The sequence below is a fragment of the Lynx canadensis genome, chromosome A3 (genome assembly GCF_007474595.2).
Source record: "Lynx canadensis isolate LIC74 chromosome A3, mLynCan4.pri.v2, whole genome shotgun sequence".
NCBI lineage: Eukaryota > Metazoa > Chordata > Mammalia > Carnivora > Felidae > Lynx > Lynx canadensis.
In genome coordinates, this window is record NC_044305.1 from 2,137,708 (window position 1) to 2,158,301 (window position 20,594).

The following is a 20,594-nucleotide window of genomic DNA, read 5'->3' on the forward strand; positions in this document are numbered from 1 at the left end:
TGCAGGAGAAAAGAAACTACCAGACTGGCAGACACATCAACAGCAAATGTCCAGATGAAGTACACAGAAAAAAAATAATTTGAAAGAACAAAGAATCGGTGAGTTGCTGGATGCCTTGAAGTGACCTATTAAATTTGTAATTAGAATTTCCACAGGGGATGGGGGCAGGGGAGCAAATGTGTTTGAAGTAATGACTACAATTTTCCAAATGTGATGAAAACTATAAATCCAAAGACTCAAGAACCCAAACAAAAGAAACAACAAGAAAACCAGGCCAACACAGTTTATGATTAAATTGCTTAAAACCAGTGATAAAAAGAATTCAGGGGTGTCTGGGTAGCTCAGTCAGTTGAGAGTCTGACTCTTGACTTTGGCTCAGGTCATGATCTCATGGTTCACGAGTTCAAGCCCTGAGTCAGGCTCTTCGCTGAGCGCGCGGAACCTGTTTGGAATTCTCTCTCTCCTTCTCTCTCTGCCCCTCCCACATGCATGTACATGCATGCTCTCTCTCTCAGAATAAATAAATAAACTTAAGAAAAAGAAAGTCTTAAAACCAGCCAGAGTTGGTGGGCGGTGGGGGATCCATTATGTACAGATGAACAAAGTTAAGGACAACAGATTTTGTCTCAGAAATGATGCAAACCAGGAAACGCTTGTGCCGTATTTTTAAATCTTGAAAGACAAAACAAACAAACAAAACCCCAAACCAAAAATTTTATACCCAGCAAAACTATCTGTCAAAAAAATGGCAAAATAAAGACTTTCTCAGAACACAAAAGCTGACAGAATTCAGCACCAGCAGATCTGCCCAATAAGGCATGTTAAAGATCTTCCAGATAGAAGGAAAATACAACCAGATGGAAGTCTGGTTCTACACAAGGGAATTACAAACTTTGGAAATGGCTGAGGGAAGACAGAGCTTTCTCTTACATCATTTCTATGAAGTGGTAAATGAAACATAGCTAATCTCTGTTATGCATTTATCACATCACGACAGCTTGTTGTTTCTCTGTCTTCTTTTTTTTTTTTTTACATTTATTTATTTTTGAGAGACAGAGACAGAGCACAAGTGGGGGAGGGGCAGAGATAGAAGGAAACACAGGCTCTGAGTAGGCTCCAGGCTCTGAGCTGTCAGCACAGAGCCCGATGTGGGGCTTGAACTCACAAACTGTGAGATCATGACCTGAGCCGAAGTTGGATGCTTAACCAACTGAGCCACCCAGGCGCCCCTGTTTCTCTGTCTTCTATGTTCTGGTCTTTGACCTTGACAGATGGAAGTAATGCGTATTCACTTTGTATCCTCAGGACACACATGGCACTTAATAAATACCTGATGCATTAGCACACACTTGTTGTAGGCTACATGTACATCCTGGTGGGCAATAGTAAGTTGTGTCACACCTGGGTCATCTGCTGGATGGAAACCAGATTCAGCTCTGGGTACTCATCACTCATGTTGTTATGGACCGAATGTTTGTGTCCCCCAAAATATACATGTTGAAGCCCTAACTCCCAATGTGATGGTATTTATAGGTGAGCCTTTTGGAGGTGATTAGGAATAGAGGAGGTCAAGAGGGTGGAGCCCCCGTGACAGAATTAGTGTCCTTTTAACAAGAGGAAGAGACACCAGAGCTTCCTCGGTGCCATGTGAGGACGCAGCCAGAATGTGGCCACCTGTGAGCTGGGAAGACATCCCCCCTCAGGACCCAGATCTGCTGGTGCCCGGACCTTGGGCTTCGCAGCTTCCAGAACTACGAGGAACAAGTGTCTGTTATTTCAGCCCCCGAGTCTGTGACAGCAGCCCAAACAGACTCACACACAGGAAAGTAGGTCCGCTGTTGTGAATCAGGGTTGGGTCACTCTTAAAACACAGCAGAGTCCCCAAACTGCTCTGATGTGTCCACAGCTGTCCCCAAATCAGGGGCCACTAGGTAAGCTCGTTTTGAGGGTGAATGCCCATGCCTGGCCTGGCTGCCCACATTTTTCCATCCTGGCACAGATGCCGGCTGCTGGCACCCCTTCTCCTCCAGGCTGCACCCCTGGGCACACACATGCTTGTGGTCCAGCAGCGCACACGGCATCTGGACCCAGGCTCTCTGGGCGAGCCCCCTGTTGTCTGGGGTGCCAGTTACTGTTCCTGATTTAGAGGCATATTCTTGTACTCAGAACAGCCACGATCCCTGCCAATAGATTGAAGGAAATGTCACTGCTCACACAATTACAGACAGCTCCAGCTCTTCTCTTACAGAAGTTCTATTTACATCTCATAAACTATGTTGGTGCCTTTTTTTAAACAACGAAAGCTCTATGTCTGTGTATAAGATTGGGAGGAAGGAATTATTTCCCAGCCTGTGAAACCTTCCACAGGACGGAAAGGTTCTGCTTCGGAATACGACCCCCTAAAGCGCTCACCCAGCAACAGGGTCGTGAACGGCTCCAGGAGGTGTCGTCCTTCCCCCAGGGGGAGACGCACGATCTTCTTAGGGAGCAACGGGCTGGAAGCAGGGACCGCCGCTCTTGGCAGTCCTGCTGGGGGAGAACCAAGTTTTCCCCCGGGCAGCTCGGGGCCGTCGTTCACTGTGTGTTAAATGCAGGGCAACAGGGGTCCCGCCAAGAAACACGGGAGCTCAATGTGAGGCTCCGTGTGAGCGCTCCAGTGCCTGGAGGTCTCTAAGTTCACCCCAAAAGTCGTAATCTGATTGTAAAAACTAGGTGAGGGTCATTTTGGAGAAGCATTGAACTGGAAATCCTTTTTTGTAACAGGCTATTTTTCAGAGCAGTTTTAGGTGCAGAGCAAAATGGAGGAGGGGAAGGTGCAGAGGGTTCCGGAATGCCCCCTACCTCCACCCATGCACCGTCTCCCCACCGTCGACACCCCTCCGGAGCTAAGCATTTGCCACAGTCCGTGAACCTACGTGGGCACGTCGTCAGCACCCCAAGTCACTGCTTTATCTTAGGGCCACTCTCAGTGCTGGGCATCCCGTGGGGCTGGACACACGCCCCAGGACATGATGCACCCACACAGCATCCCACAGAAGAGTTTCACGCCCGGTAAGTCCCCCGTGCTCCACCTGCCCCTCCCCCTCCCCAGCCCCTGGCAAACACTGATCTTTTACAGTCTCCATAGTTTCATCTTTTGCAGAATGTCATATGGTTGGAATCACACAGTGTGTAGCCTTTCCAGACTGGTTTCTTTCACTTAGTAATTTGAATTTAAGTTCCCCCCATGCCTTTTTATGGTTTGGTAGCTCATTTCTTGTTAGTGCTGACTGATATTCCATTGTCCGGATGGACCAGACAATGACCCTCCCACCCGCCAAAGGACACCTTGGTTGCTTCCGAATTTTGACAACGACAGATAAAGCTGCTGTAAACACCGGGGCAGGTTGTTTCGTGCGGACATTAAGTTTTCCATTCCTGTGGGTAAATACCAAGAAACATGACTGATGGAAATCCTGTTTTTATATTAGAAACTTCCTCCTAATTGAAAAGCATTGAATGTCACTATCAAAGGCACCTGCCCAGCACCCCTCCCGGGGCCAGCAAGAAGTAGAAGGGACATCTGAACGTTGTCCTGTCCAACAGAAACTTCTGCGGTGACAGGAATATTTTGTAGCTGCCGCGTCCAGTATGGCAGCCAGCAGCCACATGTGGGTACTTGAAACGTGGCTGAGGAGTCAACGGTTTCCTCATATTTGATTTTACTTTACTTAAACTTAAATGGCTACGTGTGACGAGTGGTTGTGATGAGGGACAGAGGTGAGCTCAGGTGTGCTCGAGGTCTCCCGAGGCATCAGGCGTGGGTTCTGTCACCCAGGGATTCCTGCCTCCTGAGCATCGTGGCCATCACGTGGGCCTCTTCCCCTTTCCAGTGGTCTCAGGACACAGTGGATTTCCCACATTCTCTGAAGCTCCTCATCTGCCTGTCCTGTCCCTGACTCATACTCTGTCCTCTGCCCCTGACGCGCACGCTGTCCTCTGCCCCTGACCCGCACTCTGTCCTCTGTCCCGGACCCGCACTCTGTCCTCTGCCCCTGACCCGCACTCTGTCCTCTGTCCCGGACCCGCACTCTGTCCTCTGTCCCGGACCCGCACTCTGTCCTCTGCCCCTGACCCACACTCACCCCCCTCGTGGCATGTGCAACCCCCATCTCCCTGGCACAGCTGCCCCCCGGACCATCGCCCTCTTGTCTCCTCTCCCTCTTTCTACTCAACCCCGTGAAGCCTGGTCCACGTCCCCTTTGTGGACAAAATCTGGCCAGAACTTCTTCCCGCTCCCTCGTGCTGCATCTCCCTGTCTGCCCTGCGGCCCCATCCCTGCCCTCTCTCGCCCTGGACCGTAGTGCAAGGAGCTGACGTTTCAAGCCCTCTCAGACTGTCGGCCAACAAGACTTGGCCAGTGGAAGGAGGTGCGGGGGCAGCGGCCGGGGCACCTGTCCCTCACGGGGGCCCAGCACCCCGCCCTGCTTGGGCCCCGGCCTCCAGCTGAGAACAGGTATGTCTTCGGGCCTTCACTCACCTCTAGCTGCCCCTCCCCCTGCTTCCCTCGATGCTGCTCAGGTCTTCTAACACCTGGGTCCAGGTTCTGCATTCTTTCCTCTAGGAGGGCCCAGCTGTGTTTCTGTTCTGAGACTCAACTTGGCCCGTGACCTCACCTTAGTGGCCCTGAGCATGGTCCCGCCCGTGCCAGTGAGCAGACCCAATCTTGTCCCCAAAGGCATCTCCTCAACCGCCCTCTGAAATGTTGTTTTGTTTTGGAAAAAGCTTCCGAACACACGGCTTAAACTCACGGTCGGTCTCACCCTGCCTAGTACCTCACCACGGAGCCTTCACCTCACACAGAGCCCTGAAGGGGGCGTTAGGGCAGCGCTGGTGCCCGGCGGGCGGGGTGGGGGTTGCGGTCACGACCGTGTCTCACTTCATCTCTGAGCCTCAGTTTCCTCGGCCGTGAGACGAGGAAAGTAAAGAGCCCACCCGGTAGTGTTGCCGCGAGAATTAAATCTGTACATGTAGGAATTTGCATGTATACACGTACGCGCAGGGTCCACGTCTAGAGGCGCACACACACAGCTGTACGTTTAGGACACATGATCAGAGCGCACACACACGCTCTCTCAACTGGTCTGGCAGGCAGGGACGTTCTGCAAATTGTGATTTTGACTTCCATCCTCCCACGCACAGGAACCAGCACTCCAACCCCCCTGCTTTTCTGGAACTTTCCTATTTCGGGACTCAACGCAGGGCTGAGATTAACAAAACATTTGTGGATTAAGAGCTTAAAGAAACTCCAACAAAACGTTGAGACCTGAGTCAGAATCGCATCTGTTGTAAAAATTGTGTGTTTGGTCTTTAACTCCGATTAATAGTCCAGCAAAGAACATCAAGGGTCCTCATTAACCAGAATTAAGCGTTTCGAGTTTTCTCACATTGCTTCTAGGGGCTGTAGCGCTGTCCACCCAGCAGTGCTAATTATCACCAGTGCCACTGCCCCAGTGGTGACGACACCAGGCCCCCTCCTGCCCCTGAGGGGCTGGCTCTTCCTCACCTGGACCACATTCGGCGTCTGTACTGAGGCTTGCATTACCTGGAATTCTGTCTCTGGCCGTGACACCCACAGGCAGATGCAGGAGCGGTGCCAAAAGGAAGATTTCCTGCAAAGTCAGTAAGCCAACACGATGCAAATTTATCTCACAGTGGTGTTCGTTTGCAGTCCATGGCAAAATAGCAAGTGTGCAAACATTTCTAGACCGCCATGAAAGCAGAGGTGAGGTTTACTGTGAAGCATGAAGCTTCAGGGGAGGAAGAGGAAGGGAGGGAGGGGAAGGAAGAAAGGTGAAGGGAGGGGAAGGAGGGGAGAGATGGCGAAGAGGGAGGGAGGGAGGAATGGATGTTACAGTCGGAAGGGAGGGTAAGGGAGGGAGAGGGGGAGGGGAGGGAGAGAGGGAGAGAGGGAGAAAGGGAAGGGAGGAAGGGAGAAAGGGGAAGGGAGGGGGAGGGGAGAGGAAGGGGGAGGGAGAGAAGTCCTACAGCAAAGAAGGGGAAGGCAGGAGGGGCCGGGGGCACCGACCCAGAACACCATGTTTCCGGGAACATCCCCTTTTGGTGGAATGGGATTTCAGATTTCAGATCTGGGTGTCTCAGGGTGTGCAAGTCCGAGGGAGGCTCGGGACACGTCTAATTTCTCCCCAGACGCTCCGTATCTTCCCTGGCACTTTTTAGCACTGTGCTCACAGTAGTCGGGGTGGGGGGGGGTGGCTGTGCATTACCGACCTCATAACACACACATCCCCTGTCCGGTGAGTTTCGTAGGTGGTTCATATTTGCAGGCTTTGCAAACAGAGCGCCTCCTGCAAGACGTGGGACGGCTCCAGTCGCAAGCATCACAAATGACAGGGGGGAATGGGCAGATTCTCCTCGTGCAGTGTTTGCCTGGAGTATTTAATACTTTCAGAGATCCTGGCAACAAATGATACTAGGAAGCAGATTGCCTAGTGGCAATGAAAACCCCAAAGTTGACAAGCAAACCCCGCAGCCTGCACTGCAGACAGAATGTTCTGAAGTCCTCAATAATATGCTCTAAAACCTCATCCAAGGCAGAAACAACAGAGTGCTGGTACCATCAGCCACAGCAGGAACTTTCTTAATAGAATATATAAAAATGCTCCAGGCAGAAAAAAAAAAAAAAAAAAAAAAAAAAAAAAAAAGGAGAAAAGAAAAAAAGGAGGATATTTCCAGAAAGAAGAATGTTGAAAGCAATCATAATTATGTCTTAAAGAGAGGGTTTGATTGCTTCACCCACGTCACCCAGGGCATAGTGGTTATAAAACTCATCTCTCTTCCCATCGGAGGTAAGAGAAGCCTTCTTAATAATCTAAAAAATATTGCGGTCTCTCTCCCAACCTGTGGGAATTGATGATATTTACGATCCCTAAGGCACTGCATTTCTTTCGTATCAAGGAACACCAATAATAATGTACTATTCCATTACAGAAGAATGTCTCACTGGGTGGATGTGTTCCAAGGATCCAGAAAATGGAGGAAGTTAAAAAGTCATCCTCTGTGACCCTCGACAAAGCAGCCTGGATCTAAACAGGGAACCAGGGTGGTCCGATACTCTCCGATGCTTTTTCCAACAGAATCCAGAAGACGCGCCGTGAAAGCATGAACTGGTACACAGTGAAGCAGACGAGAGAAGAAAAGGACACAAGAAGCAGCCATGCATTCAGAGCTGGGTACCAAAATCAGCAGCGTTCCCTCCTCCCGGCACGGGTGTAAGAGAACGTGTGTGCGTGTGTGTGCAAGCCACTCGGTGCTCAGTGCCTTATTAAAGTTGCTTTAAGAAAACCATACAGACATGATGGGCTTTTTTACCCACAATGTATTTTATTACAAGTGCACAGAACCAAGAACTGTAAGCAATTTGCTAAGTGAACCGGAAATTCAACTCTCTGCTTATGAATTAAGTTATGGGGCCCGTTGGTTAAAACGCGAGCTCCTAAAATAGGTTGTTTCTGCAAATAAAGACTTCGGCATGGAGAAAACAACATGCTGGCAGAGACGACGCGGGAGACACTTGGCTCCTCACGGGAGGGACCGGCAACCCCTCCGATCGCGGCCCTCTCAGCTGCGGCGGACTCCTATTGGCTCGATAGAGCCCGTTCTTAAATACCCAGAAAACGGGTCCTCCTGCTGTTAAACACAGACACTGTTAAAAACTAAACAATACAGGGGCGCCTGGGGGGCTCAGTCGGTTAAAGGTCCGACTTGGGCTCAGGTTATGATCTCACAGTTCATGGGTTTGAGCCCCACATCGGGCTCACTGCTGTCAGCACGGAGCCTGCTTGGAATCCTCTGTTCTCCCCTTTGTGTCTCTGTCCCTCCCCAGCTCTCTCTTGAGCACTCTCACTCTCCACGTATATAAATAAACTTAAAAAAAAAAACACTAAATGGATTACACACACAATTAATATATTATATTAAAAACGTGCGTAATGAATACTCAAAATTTCTCACTTCCTAATTATTTCACTATGTTCTACTAACTTGAATGCTGTCGGGGTTATTCGGGCCTCTTGACGCCCAAAGGCAGAAATCCCATATGATGAGGTGCGATTTTCATCTCTCCCGAGCCCACGGTCAGTGCCGTCACGTTGCAGCTCGAAACAGGCCACGGGATGCAGCCCAGTAATCGGCAAACGCCAGGATCGAGGCTCTGCGCCCCCCACTCTGTGCCGTGAGGTCAAGGCCTGGTGTGAAGCTGCTGGACACAGACCACCGGTTTCATACCGTGTCATACTTTTGTATTCGAAGAACGTTCAGCAAGAACAACGTTTTACCACGTGACCTAACTGTGTGGGGAAGTAGCTACGTCCCTTTCCCAGCAAAAGGGAAACAGGGGATTCCCATTAGGTCACAAAGCAGACATGCGTTCAATTCTGCCTCCTGCAAAAACGTAGGCCAGCGGCAGTGTTTGCCGAAGAAACTCATCAGTAGATGCCGCGGACGTCACGGAACCGACCACAAGCTACCGAAATTACAACCGCTTCCCGCGAAGTGGCCGAAGGCAGACCGCGGAAGTCTTGAACTCACTTGTGAAAGTCAAGCCGGCCTTGGCCCTCCGCCCCGGGGGGGACGTCCTGCCTGATGGTGTCTTTCTTTGCTGGTGAGGAACTCTGTGATGTGGACTGGGGGCTCTGGGCCGTGCTGTCGGGTGGACCCCCAGAGGGGCTGCAGGCGGGGTCAGCCATGGGCTGGTCCGCGGTGCCTCAGTGACAGAACTCACACCAAGATTCTGGACGCCTGAGGGAGCCCGTTTGGTGCCACTCTATGCATGCCGTCACACAACGGTGCTGCCGTGCCCAACAGGAGAGGACAGTGGACACTACCCCGTAGCGGTGCCTCCTGGGCTCCCCCCGTGCCTCTACCCACGCGGTCCCTCCTGGGCTCCCCCTTGACTGATTTTAATCTGGGTCCTTTTGCTGGAAGAAGACTTCTCCATCACTCTGATGGGTTTTAGCGAGTTCTGGGAGTCTCCGCGAGTTATCGAACCCTGAGGGTGGTCCTGGGGACCCCTGAGCTCTGCAGCCGACCTCAGAAGGGAGGGTGGTCTTGAGGCTGGTCCTCGAACTTCGAGCCGCGTGTGCACCAACGGCTGATACGCGTCTCCCGGCAGACACCCTGCGTCCTGCACACGCGTGGGCTGCTGCTCTTGGCGGTGCCACAGCACGGCTAGCGCGAGCGGTCAGGGCAAGCTCGTGGTTTCTCAGCGCACTCGAGACGAGGCCTCAGAGACTCGGCCACAAGAATGGCACGTGGGGAGAGTCACCAGCGCATTACACATAAGCTTTCAAAAAACAAGCAGCAGAAACGGAAGGCGGTCTTAGTGTTTAACAAATGTTGGCTTGGTAACAGCACACGAGACGTTCTTTGTTGGTCGTCAGCGTCTCGGTCGGGCCTGATTTAGGTCAACTGGCCGTGGCCTCGAGAACGAAGAAAGCGTGGTCTTGGGTGGCAGGGCGCCTCCCGTCTCCCCCGCAAACCGGACAGGTGGCCCCCGCGTCCCCGCAGGCTGGGTGTGGGAAGCGGACGGAGAACTCACTAAAGACCCCGCCACACTGTAGGCACTCTCAGAATGGCAGATATTATTAAAATACCCGAAAATATCACTGCTTACGGGGAGAAGAGAGGTACAGATGAGAATTTCAATCTTGAATGAACGTCTTCAGCAACTTTAAGAAAGGACAGGGTGACTGGGGAGCCATCTGGGCCACTCTAACCAGGGAAGGACTGACCCTGAACTCATCGCCCTATAGCTGGGACCCTGTGGCATCTCATTTGGGGAGCACGTTGGCCCCCACAGTGGTCCTGGGACCGGCCTGAGTCCTGCCTCCTGCACGGTTCTTCCTCTCCGTGGCTCTCTGCTCCCTACTACAGCCCAGGCTTCCCCTTTGTAGCCATTTTTATGAAAGGAAAAAAACAAAATAGGGAGGAGAATGATATCTAATAGGACTGCAGCAAAATCAACTATTTTGGTCAAGATAATACAGCTGTGTTCACATATTGTCAAACATCTGGAGAGAAGCTTAAAAAAACCCACTTGAATCTAGTCGTCTTATGCTGGGGCCTCGATGCGTATAGGCGGCCTGTTCTTAGCAAGTGTCCAATTTTCCCCCGTCAGTCGGCTGCTGTGGTGGCAGAACGGTGGCCGCGGCGGAGAGAAGGAAGTGGAAATTCAGGTCTCCTTTGGTGGATGACATGTACTACACGCGATTCACATGCTGAGCTAAATGGGATGAACTCAAAACGCAAGCCCACCCCAGGGGAGGATTTGATTTTATCTCCCTGCCGTCCCACATAGATACTTCCTTCATCAGCGAGCTCACACAGGCAAAGTAATTTGGAAGGTAGTCTATGGAGAACACAGGAAAGTCCAAATTTGTCCTAAATAAATAAATAAATAAATAAATAAATAAGGCTGTATTTTAGTCCCCATAAACTAGTACACCAGACTTGAGAATCTGTTTTTCTGGCTTACAGTTTTTTTTTTTTTTTAATGTCTATTTATTTTTGAGACAGAGAGAGAGAGATAGAGCATGAGAGAGAGAGGGAGACACAGAATCCGAGCAGGCTCCAGGTTCTGAGCTGTCAGCACAGAGCCCGATGTGGGGCTCGAACTCACGAACCGTGAGATCATGACCTGAGCCGAGGTGGGACACTCAACTGACTGAGCCACCCAGGTGCCCCATGGGAATAGGAGAGTGTAAAAAAAAAAAAAAAAAATCTCTGGTTTGATATCCACCAGCCCCTCCCCGTTATCGGGTCTCCCTGGAAAGTCTTTTTCTAGTGCATAATCCCACAGAAATCCCATTCTTTCTGGATGCTTGGATAAACACTGGAAAGCAGCAGGTAAGCTATGCCCAAAAATCAAAATGCAGACTCTCCAGCAAATTCTATGATGAGCCCCTTCCTCGTTCCCAGAGGGACAGAAAACACACACCGCGCTGCCCCTTCCAGAACTCCACACGCCTGACCCAAGTCCCCGCTGACAGTCACCGGGGATGTTCAGACACATCTTTTAAGTGTGTGGGCATATAAAACTCACACACACTCTAAAGAAATTCGACATTTCCAGACTTTTAGCTTATTAAACAGGAAAGATGTTAAGAAGCGTGACCTGGAAAGGAGAGTCCTCCTTCGCGCTGAGCCTCTGGTTTGCAAGCGGCCTCTTTGTTCTAGTGAAAATTAGTTTGGTAACAGCTCGGAGCCCACAGTGAGTGGCGAGCCCATCCCCCACCAGCGGCGGGTACTGGCACGAGTGCCCGCTCGCTCGGGAGAGGATCTGGGCTCAGCACATGAAGGCTGAATTGCTTCTTACCCCGAGGACAGCAGAGACGTCCAAGTTAGTTATTGGACTGTTAATAAAGCCCATCCGAGGGACCCCTTGGTCCAGCTGGCTCCTCCAACCTCCACTCCAGGATCCAGGGAAGCCATTTGTGTCCAAAATTGCCCAAATCAATTAACCTTCTCTGGTATTACTCACCACTCAGGGACAGAATTCTGTGTGCAAAAGCAAAATGATGTCTTGGCCCATCATCAGGCCGGGCCCTCCGAGGTAATAACAAATGAGGATATTCTGGTCAACAGCCCAATGTCGGACTGTCATCTCTCAACTAAGTTACAGGGGTGGCGTTAACTTCTTTTACTACAACCTGAAAACGGCCCAGAACATACTCCAAACACTCGCTCTTTATATTTGTTCCGGGTTCCAAGTGGAAGTTAGTAAGATCCCATCTATAATAATTACAGCTGGAAACAAGCCTACTGGGACTGTTTAAGAAACATAATACGCAGGGACAGCATTAACTGAATACTGCTTTTCTCTGTTTGGCCATAACAGGGCTTACCCGTCCTTCTGGGACTGTCTTTCTGACACCAGGCAAGGCCCCAACGTACCAAGTTCCCCAAAAAGTGACGTGTCGCAAAGGAACAAGTTTTATGAGAAGAGGCAGCGCTGGCCCCACTAACTTCTAAGCTCGTGGACAGGGGTGGCGTCAGCATGGAAATCAACCGCCAGGAGGAGGGCCACCTGTCCCGGCTTCCCGCCAGCCGGCTCGAGCTCCAACCACACCTTGCCATTCCCCGCTGACCACGGTCGCGCTCCGCTCAGCTCGGCAACTTTGGGGCAGGGGTGTCGTCCTGACTACGGGGCCCGACCTCCCTTTCTTAGAGCATCTGTTTTGGAACATCGCCCTTGTGAATCCTGCCTCTACCCGACCAGGAATGACTCCCACCAGGCTCCACGGAGCAGGCGGGGCCCCCGCCTCCCGGTCTCTGTGGGCGGGTAGGAGCCTACCTGCGGTGAGCGTCGATCAACAAACGCCGGTGGCCCAACTCACAGCACCGCCCGCCCCACTTCTTCCAGTTCCTTCCTGGCGCTCACCCCCGTGTGAACGTCTTCCGTTCTAGCGGAGCTAGGCGCGCTCTCTCGTCTCCGTTATGGGGATGTTAAGATCTTGCTTGCCTGCTTCGGGGTCTCTTTCACGGTTCTGGTGCCGTGACTCAGACAGCTTCATTGCTGGGCCCTCGGACTCCTCACCTGGGACCCCAGGTGTGCACGGTGGAAGCCTCTGTCTTCACTCCGGGCCGACTGGAGGGGTCCCCTGGTGAGCCCCACCCCGGAGCAGCCGCTTGAAGCTTGGTCGGGACACCTGGGCGCTTGGGTGCTGAGTGCAGATTCGGGCGGGGTTGGGGTCCCGGGCCGCCGTGTGGGCGAGGCGTCACTGGCGTCGAGCACGGGTTATGTTGCCGAGATCTTGCCGGGCGGGGCTCTGGCTCTCCAGTGCTTGGCGCGGGCTTCCTTCGTGGACGTCTTGCTGCTGTGACCCCGGTGCCCGCGTCCCCCCAGGGAATTCTCACCCGTCTGACTCTCCTCCCCTGAAGACTCCTGCTCTGTCACCAGCTGTCCGCTTCCATCCCCTGAGCACGACCTGGAGCTTCAACAGAGAACGGAAGTTCTTTTCAACAGCAGAGAAGAGGCCTGTTCCGGCTGGGCTTTGGAAAGTCAGCCCACGACGAGGACGGTGGACAGAGCTGAAGCCGTGGTCCCGGCTGGTGCGGGGCCGCCTTCATGCAGTTCGGTCGCCCGCCCAGGCAGGTGCCTCCGGCCGGTGGAGGCAGGGGTCCACGTGGCGCCCGGAGCCCTGGGCTCAGAGGGAGCAGGTGGAAGGTGTGGCAATTGTCAGGATCTAGCTCTGCTTGGGAGCCAGGGACGAGCTCAACAGGGAGGAAATCTACGTAAGGATTTACTTAAAGTGAACTTATTACTGTCAGGGTCCTGGGGGGGCTCAGTCGGTTAAGTGTCCGACTCTTGATTTCTGCTCAGGTCATGATCTCAAGGGTTTGTGGGACTGAGCTCCATGTCAGGCTCTGTGCTGAGTGTGGAGGCTGCTTGGGATTCTCTCTCCCTTCCTCTCTCTCTCTCTCTCTCTAAATAAACTTAAAAAAAAATGTGATTTTACTACCTTTAGAATATAGAAGCAGGAAAAGATTAAGGAATCCTTAGCCAGAACTGCAGGGCCCCCTTATTTAACAAACAGGTAAAGGGGCGCCTGGGTGGCTCAGTCGGTTGAGCGTCCGACTTCGGCTCGGGTCATGATCTCACGGATCGTGGGTTCGAGCCCCACGTCGGGCTCTGTGCTGACAGCAAGGAGCCTGGACCCTGCTTTGGATTCTGTGTCTCCCTCTCTCTCTGCCCTTCCCCTGCTCACGCTCTGTCTCTCTCTCTCGAAAATAAAATAAAAATTACAAAAAACCCAAATAGGTAAGAAAAATTTTACTAAAAATACCAACTGTTTGCATAAAAATGACTCTCCTCCACCTTGGAAGACCCACAGCTACTTTGAGGAGTCCTTGGCCACGGAGGACACAGAGGAAACCCCAGCAGGTCATGTTTGCAATCAGGCAAAACCTTTTTGTGCTGCTCAGCAGGGATTTGGAGGGAGTGGTGTCCAAAGTACGGAGTCCTCAGGGTGTTTCTGTCCCAGAGGACCCAGTGAAGTGAGGCGCAATCCCCACAGAAAGTTCTAATCTGCAAGGAGGTTTCAGAAAGGCGAACACGGAGATGCCCAAACACCCTTCCCGTCACGGGTTTCATCAGCTGGGGCTGCAGGGCCATAGCACTTTCCGGTCCTGGGTTGATCTGGGGACTTGCTCATGAGTCCAGCTCACCCCTCCTCCTCGACAACTTCCTGGTCAAAGAGCCTCGCTGTCGCATCATGACCTCTCGTGCACACGGGTGCCACCCTGGGGCCTGAGCCGGGAGGGCCGGACGCACCAATCCTTTGTGTCCAACTCAGTGTTTGGCGGGCATCTTAATTTTTCATGGATTTGCCACCGGGTTTCACGTTGACCTCCGGCCCTGGGAGCTCACGCGGCGGCTTCCAGCGCCTTGGGCAGCAGATGCCAGTCAAGTGCAAGGGCCGTGCGCTCGTTCCATAAGATTCCTCTGCAAACGGCGCGCATCCTGGTGGGACGACTCCAGGTCAGTGCACAGGGTAAGGGAGCGAATGCAGAAACGACACAGGAGGACACGACACCAAGTGCAGGGGAGGAGGAGTTTAGGGAAAAAGCAGTCAAGCTCCCACCCCCACGGCAGGTGCCTCCCCTCCCACCCGGGGTGGGGGGGGGGGCCTCTGTGCTTCCCAGGCCTCCACCCCTGCCCTCAGGAGCCGGCGCCTTCCCTCCGCCAGGAGCCAGCCACTTCCACGAAGACTGTCTGAAAAGATGCCTCGTCACCGGGCCTGCAGTCTCCCCATCCTTCCCGAGGCAGGGAAGTCACCTGCAATTTCTCCGAAGATCATCTACGAAGGCGCTTTCCCACCGCCGAGGTGTCAAGTCTTGACCGTCCGCATGTTATGTTTCGGCGAAGGAATGTAGTTCATCGATCCCGCAAACTGACAATTAAGAGGCAGTGCTTGCCAAGTGCTGCCTTGCTTCGTGCCCCTTTTAATTGCGGGGGAAGTGGAGGGGCTGTAGCAAGGCTGTCTCCCTCCCCGCTGCAGTCCCGGCTTAGGGATTTTGTGCTTTTCTAATCCAATTTGCTCCTGACATTGCCAATATTCCCTTCCTAACAACTGGCACAAAACCGGGGGAAAGAGGGGAGATAACGACACTCACTGTTCAAAGTCGGGGGTCTACACAGTAGGCCCGGTTCTGCGTTAGGAACCTGGTCCTCCCCCAGCGTGCACTGGTAACGTCTCGGGAAAAAGCTGCAAACAGATCGGGGCAGGACCACTGAGGCGCAGGGGCCCGTCCCCCGGGGGGTGTCGGGAGAGCCGAGGCAGCGGGCCCAGCTGCCAAGCAGGCCAGCAGGGAGCAACAATGCTGGGTTTCATAGTAACAGTAATAGGTGACCACTGCCATTTATTGAGTCGGTGGCGAAACAGAAGACCTCATCGGTCTCCCCAGCTCTGAGACGTGCACCGCCGCCTTGAAGCCAAGTTCAGCACCCCCTGCTCCCTTCCGCGGCGAGACCCCCTCTCTAGGAGAGACAGCCGGCTCAGCCACCGCTCAAGGGCCCCAGGGCCACCCACTCAACACGTTCCCCTCCCACAGGGGCCGCCTCACCACCTGCTCCTGGGAACAGCTCCATTCACACCCGGATCGGGGTGGCCTGGCCGCTTCCATCCTAGCCCCCACGTGCAGACCCTGTAAAACCAGGTCCCCCAACGGCAGGTGAGTCTAGGGCTCTGAGCCCCCTACTGCACCCTGTCAGAGCAAAAAGCTGAGACCCAGATCTCCCACTCACGTCGTAAGGCCGAACATCAGAAGAACCGGCTGGCTCCCGGGCCCAAGTGAGGGAAGCAGGTCTCACCTCCGATCGCCTGGGCTCACCTTGTCCCTTGCAGGACAAGACGCACCCCTTCTCTGCTCCAGAGCCTTGCTACATTGACCAAGGCTTCCCTTCCTTGGCAACGGAGCCGGGGTGCCAATGAGCAAAGACAGCGCCAACAGCAGGGCGTGTGGTCACTCAGTGCTTATTACACACCTGCGTGGGTGACGTGCTCCTGACCCCTCTTCTCCTTGAGGTTTACACCCATGCACACTCATCCAGCAAACGTTTGTTGACTTCCTACTAATGGAGAATATCGACTGACTGGCACAGCGCCCTCTCGGGCCCTGGTGTCGGCCACCTGCCCGATACGTGGGCGGCTTCCTGACCTCCACTCGCCCAGCGCTTCTAGACTTTGCAGGTGGTTGCTGGCCTAGAGACCCCCAGAGGGAGGTCCCTGTGGGCCCTGGGGTCAGCGTGCGCCGAAAACCCAAAGTTGAAACTTTCGGCAGACCTCTAAGGTTCTGTGTGTCCCTCTCCCCACCTCAGCGGTGTGACGTTCAAAGAGGTGATTCCAGACAAGGGCACAACACGGTCTCTGAATGCACACACATGCGAGAGTCAGGGACGTTATTTCTGCCTCACAGACAGAAACGAGAAGGGAGCTTTGACACGTTCTTGGTTCCTAAACATAAAACGCAGGCTCCACTGTGTGCCCCAAAAGGAGTCGCTGCTGAAATGAGATGGGCACCCCCAGGATGGGGTCCTGGGATTGCCGCTTCATGATGCCCATTCCTTGCTGGGGACCTAACAGCCCCTCAAACCCTGACCCCATCCTACAAGTACACACAAAACTCTGGTTCAGGGATTCTCAGTGGTGACTTCCCACTAGACCTACACAGGCCAGGAACTAGGGGACAGCGATGCCTAGTGCCCGTATCTGCTCTCACGTGGCTGACCTGGAGAGGGTGATGGCCGAACAGGCCAGAGAGAAGCTAAGCCTGTGCATCAGGCAATACAAGTGTAAAAGGGCACTGAGATGGCGAAGGGGCACTGGGGAGGCTCCAGGGGACAGTCTGGGCTGCAAACTGACTGACCAAAAGGAGACAGCCAGAGGGAGATCTGGGTGAAAGACTTCCAGAGAGAATAAAAAATGTAAAGCCCCAGGTGCTGGGCCAAGCTTGCTGGTCCCCAGGATGGATGGACTATGGGACTGGCCAGAGCTCAGAGGCAGGAGGTGCAGGGGAGGAGCAGGAGAAGCTGAGGCCAAGAGGTCTGTGAGATCACTGGTGGGGGGCAAGTAGGGCCAGAGGCCAGCTCTGCCGACCCTGATACGGCTTCGGTCATCACCACCACCACCATCACCATCATCATCATCGCCATCACATCATCATCGTCACCTCCACTGTCACCACCATCATCACTACCGTCACCACTGCCACCTCCACTGACATCATCACCTCCAGCACCATCATCACGATCACTGCTACCTCCATTGTCACCACCATCATCACCTCCATCACCTCCATCACCATCGCTTCCACCTCCACTGTCACGATCATCGTCACCACCATCACCATCATCATCACCACCACCAACATCATCAACATCATCACCACCACCATCATAACTGCCACTTTCATCGTCAGACCACAGTCACCAACACCATTACCAAATTTTGGCTGCGTTGCTGGTCAACTTTCTCAGAATAACCGTATATCCTAATGTCTCCAGCTCTATGTTTGGGTTACCCTTACCAGAGTTACTTGAGGGAGGAAAAACAAGTCCCTCCCTCACTCCGGAGATGATGCGGGGCGATGTGAAGCTCCAGTGAACAAAGAAACTAATCGGAGGTTTTGCCCACCTCTAAGGTACACAGAGAAACTGGCTGCGGCGGCCATAGCGGCAGATGTCGGCAACAACTAATTGTTTCCAAATGGCCCGTGTGGTTACTGCAACAAGGCGGCTGTCTGTGAACTCCATGTAGGTCCTCATTGTTTTCAAATGGCTCTGTCCAACAGAGACAGTAAACACAGGTTCGCTCTCTTTTAAGGAAAATTCACGCTCTGAAAGGAGAGCTCTGGTACAAAGCACCTCTCGCCAGTCAGTAATTTTCTGACAAATTAAAACACCGATTTTTCTTTGTGCGGCAAGTTTCCATTTATTACCCATTGTGAATCCAGGCTTCTCGTTCTCTGTCTGTTAACTTGCTCACCCCCAGGAGAAGTTTTCCTATTATTCTCAGAAGCATCACTGCATTTATAGAACAACTGTGTCTCCACGTAAGTATATATAATCACACTAATGACACATCTAACATACAGGGCGCACCCTCTGCTCTGAAGACACCCGGAGAAACGTCCTTACAGAGCTCATCCCTGGAGCTCCTCCCCCACGTCTCTCGTCTTCTGTAGGTGCTCTTTGTGCATCCATTTTGTTCAAGGCCGTCTTCGATATTCCAAAAATCAATTAATTCGCATTCCAGTAGCTTAAACGTAGTACAGCCGATCACCTGGGGCAGAGTTTCTCAATCCCAGCACTTTGACAGCCTGGCTGGATCCTTCTTTGTTACGGGGGCTGTCCTGGGCAGGTGGGATGTTTCCTGCACACGCAGGGCGTTTGGCAGCATCCCTGGCATCTACCCACTAGATGCCAGCACAATCTCTGAGGCTGTGACAACCAAAGCTGTTCTCAGGAATTGCTAAATGAGCCCTGGAGAAAAAGCAAAACCAGCTTTGGGAACCACTGACTGACAGTAAAACCTCAGATGCTTACATAACTTAGTGTTCTCATGACAGCAAAATATGGTTTTTACTCACCAAGTTCCCAACATATTCTACTTAGGGGTGGAGCGGTCCACTCATGCTAATGGCCAGAGATGGTGAGCTCAGCACATATGCTGGACAGCAGGCTCCAGAGGGTACTTCAAGGACAGTGATATTTAAGAGCCATCCCCCTACCCATCTCTCCATTCATCCATCCATTCATCGATCTATCTGTATCAGCTACCTATCTATCCATCCACCCATCCATCCATCCATGCATTCATCTGTATCATCTTTCTACCTGTCCGTCCTTCCTTCCTTCCTTCCTTCCTTCCTTCCTTCCTTCCTTCCTTCCTTCCTTCCATCCATCTCTCCATCCATCCATCCATCCATCCATATTATCTATCTATCTATCTATCTATCTATCTATCTATCTATTCCATCCACCCATTCATCTGTATCATATTTCTACCTATCCGTCCTTCCTTCCTTCCTTTCCTTCCTTTCCTTCCTTCCTTCTATCCATCTCTCCATCCATCCATCCATCCATCCATATTATCTATCATCTATTATCTATCTATCTATCTAATCCATCCACCCATTCATCTGTATCATCTTTCTACCTGTCCTTCCTTCCTTCCATCCATCCATCATGCTTCCTTCTTTCCTTCCTTCCATCCATCCTTCCATCTCTCCATCCATCATCCTTCCTTCCTTCCTTCCTTCCTTCCTTCCTTCCTTCCTTCCTTCCTTCCTTCCATCTGTATTATCCATCCATCCATCCATCCATCCATCCATCCATCCATCCATGTTTATTTGGCTACTTCACACGAGCCAGGGCCCATACTACAGATGAAGTGTAAGGACTAGCTACAGGGTCCATGAGGAACTCCTAGTTGATCACAGTGGCTCTCATGGGGATGGCACCATCCCAAGGAGTGGTTTTAACAATAAGGGGGGTACATTGTTGTTATCACCACGTCTGAGTGCCTTTAGCATCTTGTGGGCAAGGACTAGGGATGCCAAGTCGTCCTGCAAAGCATGAGAAGTTCCATATGCACAGCTGATGTGGCTTGTCCCGTAAGCTTAGAATTATTTGGGCCCAGACCTTAATCGTGTCTTACATGTAAATATCACCTGATCTGGCAGGGATTCAATCTGCAGTGAATTTTCCCAGGAGGGACATTATCACATGAAGAGAGGGGGTGTCGTCCCTTGTGTTGTTCAGCACTTTCCAACAGCTCTTCATCGTTTCGGAGAGTCAGGTCCCCAACTGTCCCCAACCTCAATGCCCACCTGAGCCACTGAAGTCACCAACCTAGCTGCGTCCGACACAGCAGCTGCCACCCACCCAGGGGGCCCAGCGATGGGCCACAGGCCCCCGGCTGGGTCTTCTAGTGGAGTCCTGCCCGGGTGTGGGAACCCCGTGGGTGGCGCATGCCGTCCTTGTGACACTCCTTTATGTCACAGGGATGCCAGAGAGTCATTTTAAGTGTATGCCTTGGGACATGAACCACTCTTCGGTTTTGATTGTGGTGCTAAAATAACCTACATGAGATAAAACTACAGACTACCTTTGGGGGTGATGAAGTTGCCCTGAACCTGGACGGTGGTGGTGACCGCGAGAGTCTGAGAACACTAAATGCCACTGACCTGCGTTGAAAGGTGTGTGTGTTACATCACGGCGAAGCTGTTCCGTGTACGTGGTACGTATACAGCCCCAACTCCATCCAAGTCCGAGCTTCCTGCCCTGCCCGCGGCCTTCCTGACGCGCGCCCCGCCCCACTCACACTGGGGGCACCCATCCAGCCTCGTTCAGGTTCTGACCGGGCCACAGACCTCTGGGCTCCGGGCGGCCTACACGCCCCTCCCTCCCACCTGTGCCCAGCGAGCCTTGGCCTCCGCATCAAGGGGTTTTCACTAACACCCACCACGCCCGACTTCCACACAGGTCCATCTGACCATTTCCTTGCCGGCTCCCGTTCTGAGCCACCAACTCC

At 52.7% G+C, this 20,594-nt stretch overlaps 1 protein-coding gene and 1 non-coding gene across 2 annotated transcripts in view; one reads left to right on the plus strand and one right to left on the minus strand.

Annotated features, from left to right (window-relative positions):
- The window catches only part of CDH4 (cadherin 4), a 540,404-nt gene that overhangs the window by 359,436 nt on the left and 160,374 nt on the right, over positions 1-20,594 (minus strand). The window lies entirely within an intron of this gene.
- TRNAR-UCG lies at positions 13,606-13,690 on the plus strand. The gene has a single exon. It is a non-coding gene; the product is annotated as a tRNA-Arg (tRNA).